Source organism: Lissotriton helveticus, chromosome 1_1, assembly GCF_964261635.1.
Source record: "Lissotriton helveticus chromosome 1_1, aLisHel1.1, whole genome shotgun sequence".
NCBI lineage: Eukaryota > Metazoa > Chordata > Amphibia > Caudata > Salamandridae > Lissotriton > Lissotriton helveticus.
In genome coordinates, this window is record NC_136057.1 from 1,403,037,797 (window position 1) to 1,403,051,549 (window position 13,753).

Sequence of the window (13,753 nt, forward strand, 5' to 3'; positions counted from 1 at the left end):
TTCGATCTTGCACCTGTTAGTGCTTTTTCTGAGCCTCTAGATCTAAAATGATCAAAATTATTTAAAAACGGTGCTAACAAGTGCATATTTAGCCTTTTCGCAACTAACCCCCCTCAGTAATTAAAGAAATATCAGTTTTGGATAGCTGAAGATTACTTCTTGGAGACATCATAGTACACCATCAGGCAGTGAAATACACATTCCACTTTGAATCCATGAGCCACGGAGTGAAGCCAGGACTCAAATTGTGGGATCTAAAGAGCTTTGCCAGCTTACTTTACAAATACTTGATGAATAATTTTCCATTTGGCGTCACTATGTTTTATTTTTCCTTCCACTACATTTTAAAATCAGCACCCCATGGTCAATTTAACAAACGTCTGGGTTCGGAGCAATTACTACAAACGGGAAACAACATATATCTTTTTTTTTGCCCGTTAAATAAATATACTTTCACAAATCTGGATTGGTGTGGCTCGTGCTTCGAGAAGTTGAGAAGCCTGCTGGTTAATATATATATATATATATATATATATATATATATATATATATATATATATATATATATATATATATATATATATATATATATATATATATATATATATATATATATATATATATATATACACATACTGGCCGTCTCTAGTAGGTAGGTATAGTGTAGACCTAGTTTCCATAGGAAAAGCGTTTTTTGATTTGCCTATATCTTTGGCGCTGGTGGCTGAATCTTCCCCGAAAATTCTCAAAAACAAATACAGCAGTGATTCTTGTTGTGCATGGAAAGTTTCTAAGCGACCACTCAAGCGGGGGCCGACACAAAAGGGAGGAATCAAAAAAAGTTTGTGCTATGTTCATTTCCATTGAGATTTTCGGCATGACTACAGCCCGAACGGCTGGACGGAATTACACCAAATTTGGCAGAAAGTTAGCTCTTGGTACAGAAGGAACTCTTTTTGTTATTTGGCGTAAATTTGTTCAGTAGTTTTTGACTTATTAAAAGAAAGCCAAATTTGTATATATAGGGACACAGATACTCCGGGATCTAACAGTCCACGTGATGAAATCTGATTGGCTGTTAACACTTCAACCAGGAAGTGTTGGCAGCCATCTTGGGACCAGGCTTCAGCTGAGTCTCGAAAAAAGGGTTAAAAAAAAGGAAAGGGTCAGGGTAAGAATATCCTGACCCCTTAACTCTGGTCCTGTGGTCCCCGAGGGTTCTCAACAGGGCAAAAAAGCAGTGAAATTACAACAGAGCCATGAATCGCGCAGTGGGTTAGGTACCGGGGCATGTGAACATAAAAAATAAATTAGAGGGGAGAGCACGGGCCCCCTACAAGGGCTTATTTTTGCGCCTGGAACCACACCTTCCCCGGGGCTATTGCTATTTTATAGCGGGGGACTGCACGGAACCCCCTGACCTCGGGACCACCATCGCCCCCAAGTTATTTGGAATATTTAGCAGGGGTCTGCGTGACCCCCATGGTACCCAGGGATCACTACCTACAGGGGCTATTATTAAATAAAAATATAAAAGGGGGCACTATGGACCCCAACCCGGGCCCCGGGGACCACAACCTCTCTGGGGCCAATTACTTTTTAAAATAGTGGGAGTTGCAGGCACACAGCCCACCTCCTTGGCCATATACGGCCCCGGTGACCACCACCTTCACAGGGTCGGCCCATGAAATGTAAAGGAGGGGGGGCATGGGGCCCCCTCCTGGAGCCATATATGGGCCTGGAGTCTGCCACCCCCCAGGGCCAGCTCCTGCTATGTGCAGGAAATAGCTGTTTGCTTTGGCTTGGCAGGAGCTGGGACACTCCCGCCAAGCAAAAGCAAAAACTCTGCTTCCAGCAAATGGGAGATGTCAAACCACTCCCACTTGCGGAAAGCGGAGGTTTCATCTCTTTACTTGTCCGCACACATGTGGGCAGGGAAAGAGAAGCAACTATTGCTCTCCCATGCAGGGAGCTGCATTTCCAGCAGCTCTCTTCGTGCAAGAGCAATGCCAACTCCCGCAGGGAACAGGCTGAGACCGCGGGGGCCTTTAGGCTCCCCCCGCGGTCCCATAGCACACTGAACTCTAGGAAAACCAGAAAGACATGTCTGGGCACCAGGGGATGGGGCCCTAAGTCTGAAATAGGCCCGTGATGCAGACTTTGACAGTGGGGTGCTCTTAAAAAAATATTGGTTGCAGAGCACACAGAGCAATGGTTAGGTGTGCCAATTTTAATTGTCATTATATGCAAAAGTGTGTGATGGAGGGACAGAGCCATCAAAATATTGACAGGGCGAAATTTAAACAAGATTCAGTTTGTTCAGGTGTGTTGGTGCTTTGTGTGTGTAAGGGCCAATTGGCGAAGCGAAGGAGATGCAAGTAAGCATGTGCAGGAGAGCGAACAGAGAGTGCTGAAGAAGAAAGAGATGAGGTGTAAGATATACAGATTGGGTGTTTCAGCAACTTATGAGGAAAAAAAGACATCGGAAATGTCCAACAAAGAGACCGTAGAATATTGTGGTGGGAAGGTGAGAACAGGATTGTTTGAGACACCCGAAGGCCTCGCTCTTTCCACAGACCATAGTAATGTTTAAAGGTTTAATTTCCCGTCTGCTTAAAAGGTTTAACTAATGATCGCCTGCTATAGGTGCCAAGCCATATTTTCTGTTCCTCTTGTGTGTCCCCCCCGAAAATCAAGTTTAGTGACACTACCAAATATAATGGAAATGATTCCCTCGGGGGATGTGTGCTTCCTTCATTGGAGCCAGGTGAGACTGTAAAGTCGTCTGAAAGTGCATCCTGCAGCATAGATGCCTTCATCGCTGTCTTTCAATGTGACCCGAATATAACCTCCACTTCTCTATCAGGACAGGAGCATAACTGTTGTACTTCTCAGGAGGCGGGAGAAACAGGGGTCGTGCTCGTAGAGGTAGCTAATGAGAAATTCTTTGGGCAATGAAACATGTATGCAGTTATTATGGGAAACAGCCTTTACAATGAGGGACTTCCTTCATATATTAGAGACACCACTGACGTTTTGAGGCATCTCCAAGATATAATCTGGGAAGAATTCTTATTCAATGCACTAGTATCAAACATGAAGAGGGCATAAAAGTCACAGAACATTTTATCAAGGAAAAACATATCAGATTCTACCAACACAATGTGATGTTGACATAAATGATGAGTTGATGCCTTAAAGTAACACAAGTGGGCACTGGAGAGAACTAGGTACCCGGAGGGTAGGAGAGGTAATAACCGGAGTATGTCCTCCCAAAGAAGTTAAGCACGAAAAAATACTCCAATGGACCGCGTGATGGTCAGTTGAGTGGGGAATAAAAACTGTACCCGAGGTCTAGAAACAGGAGAGTAGGGGGGGGGGAATATCTACTACACAGTTGTGTCTAACGCAACCATGTATGTGGGGGAAAACCTAGTTTGTTTATATTACCCTCACACACCCTAGTAGTGTCATGCTTCATCATCGGGTCACCCCGACCCCTACAAGTCGGGGTGGGCTCGACCACAGTGTTGGGAAGCTCTTCTGATATGTACAAAGAGGGGGCTCTAAATAAAATCACCCAGATAGATCCCCGGTACCCCTTTATTTTGGGGTCTATCTGAGAAGTTAAAATATTGTATAGAAATTATTTATACAAACGGGTCTTATCAGGGTATTATGGTCCTATGACCCTAGTGCCGACATGTTTCAGTCCACAGTGGCCATGAAGGTCCGGGACTTTCTTCAGGGCAAGACAAGCCCCCTATGTGAGGGAAGGAAGGATGGGGTTCCCTATCCTAACGGTGTAGAGAGGGCAGAGTAGCTGCTCCTCAAAGTATAAGATGTAGTGTGTGTGTCAACTGCCAGGCTCCGTCCAATTAGGGAAGTCGGCTTGCTTCACGGTTCGAGGACCGGAACTAATCTAGGTACAATGCGGGGTGAGACCTTCAATTGAAGACCACCCACATTTTTTCCGGTCCTGTGTGAAGCAAGCCGACTTCGCTAATTGGACGGAGCCTGGCAGTTGACACACACACTACATCTTATACTTTGAGGAGCAGCTACTCTGCCCTCTCTACACCGTTAGGATAGGGAACCCCATCCTTCCTTCCCTCACACAGGGGGCTTGTCTTGCCCTGAAGAAAGTCCTGGACCTTCATGGCCACTGTGGACTGAAACATGTCGGCACTAGGGTCATAGGACCATAATACCCGTTTGTATAAATAATTTCTATACAATATTTTAACTTCTCAGATAAACCCCAAAATAAAGAGATACCGGGGATCTATCTGGGTGATTGTATTTAGAGCCCCCTCTTTGTACATATCAGAAGAGCTTCCCAACACTGTGGTCGAGCCCACCCCGACTTGTAGGGGTCGGGGTGACCCGATGATGAAGCATGACACCACTAGGGTGTGTGAGGGTAATATAAACAAACTAGGTTTTTCCCCCACATACATGGTTGCGTTAGACACAACCGCATAGTAGATATTCCCCCCTACTCTCCTGTTTCTTGACCTCGGGTACAGTTTTTATTCCCCACTCAACTGACCATCACGTGGTCCATTGGAGTATTTTTTCGTGCTTAAGAGTTGATGCCTTAGACACAACATTTTCTTTTTCAACCATGACATCGTTGAGCAACAGCAAGTTACGGTCATAGGTACGTGCTTTGCACCGAGGTCTGCTAATCTACACATGGGATGGTGGGAAGACAAAGTTTTGAACAATTCCCCACTAGATAAATGGAGCAATAACATCATAACATGGCCCCGTTTTATTGATGATATTTTTAGCACAGACACAGCTGAGAAATTTTTCAATGAGAATTCACCAGCCAGATAAGCAAGACCCAAGCAGCATTCTTAGATGTCAAAATTGAAGTGGTGAATAATGAAACTGTTTCCTCCTTATTCAGAAACCGAGTGCAGGAAAGTTTGTTGCATGCACAGAGTTTCCACTCCAGCAGTCAGATACAAAGCATACCCTATAGGAAATACCTAAGAGCTAGGAGAATTTGCAACACAGACAAGAGCTTTAGTAAAGATAAAGAAGAGATGACCCTCAGGTTTCAGGAACAAGGATACAACACACACAACCAATCCAAAGCGGGTGAGGGTGTAGAAAGGATACAGAGAGAAACTCTCCTTTACATAAAGAAACGCAAAATAGAGAAGAAAGTGGAACACCACTTCATCACAACGTACAACACCACACATAAAAAACTCAGAACTTTATTACAAAAAAACTGGCACCTTTTAAAAAGAGACCCCATCATAGGTATGGACATACCCAAAAACCTGCTGATCAGATTCAAAAGAGCAGACTCGATCCGTGACCGGTTGGTGCACAGTGATGTGAAAGTTGAAAAAGAGACCTGGTTACGACCATTAGATGGCTTTTTCCTATGCAGTAAATGCAAAGCCTGTAGGAAACGGGGAAAATCTTGAAGAGTTATCTATCAATAACAGAACCCAAAAGATCAAAGGACGCTACACTTGCAAAAGTGAGTTTGTAATATATGTGCTGAAATGTGGATGTAGCAAGCTGTATGTAGGTAGTTCCACCATGTACATAGACGTATCCTACAACATTTGAGAGCAGTCTAGAACAATCATCAAAGTTATGCATTAGCAAGACATTGCCATACTTGTCACTACAATGATACTAAGGGCATAAAGTACAGTGTGATTGATGGGATAAAAGCTGATGAAAGAGGGGGAGATAAAGAAAAGAAACGTAGAATACTAGAATCCAGACATATCTTGGCACTGGATAGCATAGAGCCAAAGGGGCTCAATGCTGATGAGGAGCTGTACACCTGTGATTACTATATGAGGTTATATGTATTTGTGCTTAAAACCTTAGGAATACTGTGAATGTCAAGATCTGCCAGCAGTTTGAATTGAAAACAGTTCATTTTGAAAAGACAGTATGTTTTGTGTATTACTGTTAGTTAGTTGGGGATGTAACAACTAATGTTTTATTTCTTATGTTTTATTTTGCAAGTTAGAGAGAATGTGTGTGCACGCAGAGTAAACTTGAAGATCAGAGTGCAGCAAGTGAGACTACTAGGGCACTTGGGCAAGAAGTAAACTCTTAGTTATTGATATAGCTTCGCACAGACCCATGCTACCTCCAATTCCGTAGGAACCTAAAAACATGGTTGTTTAACCAATAATCCCCCTTTAGGCCCTTCTGTCCCCCTACTGCATTCTCGCTTAAAGTGTCTTTAGCGCCGGGAAACCTCCGGGTAGCTGCGCGCTCTATAAAAATAAATATAATAATAATAATAATAGTAAGGCTAATTTTATTTATGGAGCCAAGGAATATGCGTACTACCACACTGAGATATGCTTTGTCATGAGCGCATAGACTAGTACTTTTGATTACTTTACTTTATTTACATTATTGTGCATAGTTGAAAAATGTTGACGCTGCAGCCAGACCAGAAGCACACACATGCCTGTGGTGAAAACAGGTTTATTTGTATCATATCCAATGTATACCCTTAGCCCACTTGGGTAATATTGTTTTCTTTTCCATGTCTATGAATAATTTTGTGTGATGCCCTGTAACATGTGTAAGGCTATAAAAGCATTTAAAAACGGCGATATTACATGTTGATGAAGGCAAGAAGCTGAACCGCGTCCTGAGACAACGATGTTGCTGTTGGAAACCCACCTGTGAATAAAATATTGGAAAAGTGCCCTACCTTCATTTATCGAGAAGAAGGAAAATTGGGGAAAGGTTTTTACCATGTTGTACCTTTACCACACGTTTTTAGAACGCATATGCTTTTGCACCATATGCCTTTACTACACATTTATGGTAAGTTCAGGAGTATGGGGTTCCCCCCACAATACATTGTTTATATATATAAATATATATAAACAATGTGTGGTAAAGGCATACGTTGTAAAAGCATATGCAATCTTAAAAAATGTGAGGTAAAAAGTGCGTGGTAAAGGCATGCAGAGTATTTCCCTGCGTTGTTCTGTCATACAACTGTTATTACGAGCCTATTACATCAGTCTATATAAACACAAAGGACCCTCTCAGTCACAATGTGTGCAGTTTGGCGACTGGTACTTTATTCAATATTCACAAATCAGAATATATGAACATAATCTTAAAACCAATTGGAACTACAGTGAAATATTTAAGAAAATATATTTCATTTATGCTTGCCACTTAAAGGATAATTGGAGAGTTAATGATGGTAGCAGCAGTGATGTAAGTGAAAAACAGTTTGGAACTAAGATGTGGGCTGCAAAGCCATAGAGAGTGATGACAATGGGGATGGGGGGCTGCATGGGAAGTGTGCCCAGAAAATGCCATGAGCTTAGTATTCCCTGCTGAACCTATAAAGTAAAAACAAAAACAAAACTGCAAGTTGCGGAATGCACAGCGCTAGTAGGGAAAAAACACACCTAGATTAAGGTGTTACACATGATATGGGGCCTGCTGGCAGTTTATATTGATTTTGCATGTGAAAGAAGCAATCACAGATTTTGAGATGGTCAGCTTACAGCTTTAGAAGAAATTAAAGTAGCAGAGGAGATAGCAGAGCTGGGCTTTTAAGCATAACAATCCGATGGAAAAAGGAGTCTAGTGACAAGCTGGACTATTCAGACAATGAGAGCGAGCCCCCAGGGGACTTAGGCCCTGGGAAAAGAACCCCTACCAGGCCCACCCTTCCTCTGAGAATGCCTGAAGCTGAGTGCATCTGAAAGACTTGCTCCTCTGTGCTAGAGCCTCTTTCAGAATTTGTTTTTAAAGTATAGAAACTGATTTGCTGATTTGCCGTCTAGAGCCCTTCGTTCGGCCTCTCTGCATCTGGCAACTACGGCAAAAATCAAGAAAGCCCGTTGGGGTGGCCGTTCATTCACTTGTTCAGCGGCGAAGGCATGGAATTCCTTGCCTCTATCCCTCAGACAAAATGACAATCTGATGTCATTTAGGAGAAACTTAAAAACCTACCTGTTCTCAAAAGCGTACTAACTCTGCCCCGCAGCCAGACACAGTAATCAGTCTTCAGCGCTGCGAGGCCTCCGGGTAGTTATGCGCTATATAAGTGGAATTTTTCATTTCATTTCATTTGCAATACATTACTAAGGGTCCTATTACGATGTTGTAGAAAACGGAGCTGTTCCTACGGAATTATAATTGGCTGTTCGGAATCCTTTCTGACCAACCCTATTTGATGGGGTCGGTCGGATAGGAATCCGAACCGGATTTCCGAATGGCCTCTGCCATTTGGAAAGCCTCCAGTTAGCCCTCGGGCGGCTCGTTCCACCCGAAGTATTACGATGACAGATTCCCACAACCTTTCTATGCCAGCCTTTCCGACACAGAAAGGCTGTGGGAATCCCACTTTGGGGGCCCCCATGGGTGCAATGTCACCGGATTGCGGCCTAGGGGGAACCTATAGTGCACCCTCTGTTGATCCTTGCACCCGGTGGCTGGCACCTTAAGGTGCCTGCCACCGGGTTCATGGATAAACTGCACCTCAGCTCTTTACAATGAGAGCATGCATTCCGGTCGGAATGCATGCTCCCATTGTAAAGAATAGGAATGCGACCAAACAGTGTTTGGTCGCATCCTAATTGCTGGGTTGAGACAGACAACAGGAGGTTGTTCAGTCCCAGTTCTCAAACGATGACGGACGGACCCAGGTCCGTCCAACATCGTAATCGGGGCCTAAGTATGAGAATGCTGAGCTCAATAGTTCGCACCCACTTCGACCTCTAGTTAATGAGGGGTTGTGAGACTGCCATGATTTTGTGGCTGTTGTAACAATTAGGAATTGGTGTTCATTACTTGCACAGCTGCCAGAATGCCTAGTTCGTAGAAAGGCAAGATGTAACAAATTTCAGCAAGAATTGGATGAAGATGTGGGCAACATTTCACCTCTGTAGTTTTTCCATAGAGACTAAGGGCATAAATATCACACTGTGCAATGCATGCAGGTGCAGAGATATTATCCATTGAAAGTTCCAGACTATTGGTGAAGGTTGCTGGAAAGTGACAAAAGTTGGGCAAAATGTTTGGAGAATTTTCGAAACGTGGTAAGAGTTAGGACAAGTGTTTTCAGTGCAATAGGTCTCGCATTTGCGAGAGTTTAAGCTATTGGCATTATAAATGACAATGCCTTTCATTCATGTGTTTTTAAAAGGAACACATATATAAACACCATTGTTATTTTTAATGCCAAGAGCTCAAACTCTTGCAAAGGCGAGACCACCTTAATGGTGGTCACTCCCCTCTTTTTAGATGCTACTCGCATATTCAGGTTACAGTGAGCAACGTCTAAACAAAGGGGTGCGGCAAACATTAAAGTGCAAGGGCTTATGGCGCTTTCACCCAAAGGGAAGGAAAAAAAATAATTTCAAAAGGTTATATAGCGCGACCGCTAAAGTGAAAGCGCCCTTGCTGGTAATTAAATAGTTAAATAAGTGTGGCCGCTAAAGTGAAAGCTGCCGGACTGGTAATTAAATAAGCGTGGTCACTAAATCGAAAGCGGACCGCGTTGTATATTAAATAAGCTTTGCCGCAATAGTTACAGCGGACTGCGCTGTAATTTGAATAAATACATTACATATGAAATAAAAGCGGGTGGGTGCTGCATTGTCGTGGGTGGAATATGGGAAGAGCATTACAGAAAATAGTGCTGACCAACTTACAAAAAAGACAGTGTAACAATCGAAGTAAAAGAGCCAGTCCTCATGGAAGGTTACAAATGAAGACAAGACGGTACTCAGGAGGAACTAACAAGCCTAAGTACGAATCAGAAGCCAGCATTTATGAAGGGCAATGACACAAGCCAATGACAAATATGGCCACAGAGTGGGTGGGGCTTCAAGTGCATACTCCAACACAGCATGCTGCAGAGCAGCGCATGCGCTGCCCAGGCGCGACCTAATAAAACCAACAGAGTGAAGAAAGAAAATTCTAGAAAAACAGTAAAGGCCTCAACATGGTTGTGAAAAATCAATTTTGGAGCTATTGTAACTGTAGCACCTGCAATTTTCACTTCTAGCCTCAAGGTACTGAGCCTCATGTATTCACCTGGCAGTCTCTGTTCTGGGAGACAATCAGGTGGCATCTAAAGAGAGGGGTATCAGACAAATTTCTAGACTGTGCTTCAATGAAGAGCACTACATGCAAGGCTGCAGCCAGGTAGAAACTGTGGGGCATTTGTACAATGAGCCCAGTGAAGTGCGGGTTAGCTCCAAATTTGCTAACGCCACACTCCGTAAGTTCAAAAACGCAGGGATGTGCCGTATTTACAATGATCCGACGCACCCCTGCGATTCCCCTAGCGCTGGCGCTAGATTAAGCTGCCTAGCAGCAACACAGGCACCCTTGCACCAGAGTGCAAGGGTGCCTGCATTAGGGGGATGACTGTTTATGTGCAGGAAGTTTATGTTACAGCAGCTGGAGGTCACGGTGTTTAATTACGCCGATGACCTCCAGCTAATCTTCAATCTTTTCCACTCCCCCTCGTCCGCTCAGAACGTTCAAACTGTTATGTTATTCATCCAGGACTGGATGAACTGCAACCACCTCAAGCTTAATCCAGACAAGACTGAGCTGGTCTTGACTGGAGGTGGTTGCAGTCCATGGTCCCCATCTTTTTGGCCCTCATCACTTGGTGTCCCCCCACTCCCGGTCCCTAAAGTTAAAACCCTTGGGATTCTGCTTAACTCTCAACTTTCTGTGCACCCCCAAGTTAGTTCGGTGGTATCCTCCTGCTTCTTCTCTCTCAGGATAATCAGGAAAATATCCAGTTTTTTCTCCCTTTCGGCGCTAAAGGTTATTGTAATGGCTATGGTGCTCTCGCGCCTTGATTATGGAAACATAATCTACAACGGCGCGCCGGCCTACGCCATACACCGCTTGCAGCTAGTGCAGAATCAGGCTGCCCGCCTGATTCATGGACTGCCCAAATTCCACCGAACCACCCCATTGCTGAAGGCACTGCACTGGCTGCCCGTGAGAGAGCGGTCCTTATTCAAACTAGGCTGCCTCACCTTCCAGGCCAGGATGGGCACTGCTCCCGAGTTCATCTGCTCAGCGGTCAGTCCCTACTTACCAGGCAGAGAACTCCGCTCTACTCACATGGCACTCCTGGCCATACCCCGTTCTAAGAAAAAGAAAGCTGGCGGGGTGAAATTCGCGGCCCTTGCACCTGTGTTCTGGAACTCCCTCCCCCTGGCACTCCGAACCTCATCCTCTTATTTAGAGTTCCGGAAAAGCTTGAAAACTTTTCTTTTCTCGAGTGCTTTTGCCACCTAGTACGTCCTCTCCTGCTGCTGTTTGCTGGTCGTAATCTTCAAAGCGCCATGAAACCGCTTGGTATAAGAGCGCTCAATAAATGTTTTTAAATTCAAAATTCAAATAATCCAAACTGGCGATTTGCTGTTTCTATGTGTGCTGCACAATGTAACACACATAGAAACAGCAAAAACAAGAAGAAATTAAACATTTCTCCTCATTTCGCCATGTTAAGACCAGGTTTTTATTGGTCTTGATTTTGGAGCTGCCCCATATTTACACCACCCTTGTCAATAGAGAGCAATGTCAAAATCAATGGGTGTTGCTGCGGAATGCCCACCACAACACCCATTGCCCGCCCCTTTCATGCTAAGTGTTGTGTGAAAGCATGCCTTATTTACAAAGCGGTGTTAAGCCACGTTAAGTGATGGACTTAACCCCACCAGAACGTCCTAAAAAGTGACGTTCTGGTGGCGTTAAGTCCTTGTACATAGGCCCCTGGGTTTGGCAGGGTCCAAGTGTCAATGAGCTCTGCCCAACCTTGCAATTTAGAGAACTACGCCCATCTGCAGAGCGCAAGAGCAGGAGGGGCAAGCTACATTGAAAGCCAGTAACATTGATACTGTCTGCCACCTGCCACGCTGGGCCCATGAGTCTTTGACTCTCCGAGACAGCCAAGGTAATAAGACCCCTCACCTATTGCTGAGATGGCCACGGGTGGGTGTGGCGAGCAGGAGCTCTGTAGTCGAAATCTGCATGATAGCCTCACATAGCTACATGGTTTGCAAAGATCCTTCTGATGCGTAACTCTTACCATATCAGAATGGAAGGCAGATCTGCCTTGCCAGAACTCAAACTTGTGACCATCTGATCATTGTAACCGACAGTCCTGGCCAATAACTGTTAGCTAACTTGCTGGCAACAAGGAGCGGTATGGGAGTAATTCACAAATTGGCAATATGCAAAGTTTCAGTTACTGTGAATGCATGTAAAAGCACACGTAACTTTTACCATTAAGTAATGCTGATGGAGACCTGACAGTTGGAAGTCTGTGTTATCTGTACAACACGGGAGACCGGTTCACAGACTTTTTGATGGGGCTTGGGTCACATGACTTAGTTTTAACAGTAAGTCGTGTTGAATTGCAGGTGGTACTGAAGCGCAGGGGGTTATCCACTTGTGAAATGTATCTCAATTTGATCCATTATATGATCAAACAAAGTCATTTATTTCATTGTCAAATCTCTGCTCTGGCCTCTCTGCACATACATTGCTCCATCTGTGCATCTTACCCCTTCTGCTCACTAAATACCCACTCTGCTCCCTGACCTCTCTCGACAATCACTGCCCTCTCAGCTACCGCTCCCAATTAGTCACACACTCGCCCCTCTATAAATGCTCGACCCTCTGTGCTGCCTGCACATTCGAGTTAAACACTTTGCGCTCCGCCCAAAAACGACCTTCTCTGCTTCCTGCCCCTTCTGCCAACACAATGGCTCCTCAGTTCCGGGCTCTTTCTGCTCACACACTGCATCCTCTGCACACACTCACTGCCCCTTCTGCTCAATCGTCCCTACTCCTTGGCCCCCTGAGCACTCACTGCTCTCATTGCTCCCTACCCCTTCTCCTCACACACTGCCCCCTCTGCTCCCTGCCGAATCTGAACACGTTCTGCTCTTTCCCACCTGTTTTTCCTCCTCCAAGTAATCACTTCAAAAACAGTTTGCACACATAAATGTTATTTAGGTGTGCAAAATAAGTAATTTTCATGAATACCACATCAGAATTCAGTGAATCAGGATTTGTGGAATTTTCCAATAGTAAAGTGTACTTACTTAGTTGGAGATTCAGCCAGGATTACAGATTTTGCAATATGTGAATTTAGTGCATGGATAGGATTTGGGGACTTTTTTTCCTGCGCTACCCGCCAGAAGTTACAACAACAAACTTATCGTGTGCAACCACGTATCTCTAGCTTGTAGTATTTAATTAATAGTTTTATTCCAGTGATAGGCAGGGCAAGGGCCTTGCCAGCGATGGAATGGGACACTCCAATATTTAATTGAGGTGCAGGAAAGAAATGTAGAAATACAAAAAGAAAAAGTGACTATTCTACATTATTTACATGTTTCGATTTTCCACTATCGGGAAAGTCCGCACACATGATTTGTGCACACTGCAGCAATAATGGAGTGGACAAAACAATTCACCAAACTGCAAAAAGGGTTAAAGCCACAAGTTTTCAAATCTGCTTTCAGAGTTAAACAGGTCTATAAAAAAAAGTTCAGTGGGACCCTCATGTATATGTCCTGCAAGACTGCGTCATGGTCCCTGAAGTTGAAAAGATGGGCAATGAGGGCCTGCAGCAGCGCACCCGGGCGAGCTGTGGAGGACAAACACTCGGTGAGCATTTTCGACCATAAAGAACTTTAGGTGCATGATTTTGGTAATCCAATCCTCTGGGAAGAGTTCT

At 44.3% G+C, this 13,753-nt stretch overlaps 1 protein-coding gene across 50 annotated transcripts in view; it reads right to left on the reverse strand.

The window, feature by feature from the left end:
* NFIX (nuclear factor I X) overlaps positions 1-13,753 on the reverse strand; it is a 5,476,577-nt gene that overhangs the window by 1,285,528 nt on the left and 4,177,296 nt on the right. The window lies entirely within an intron of this gene.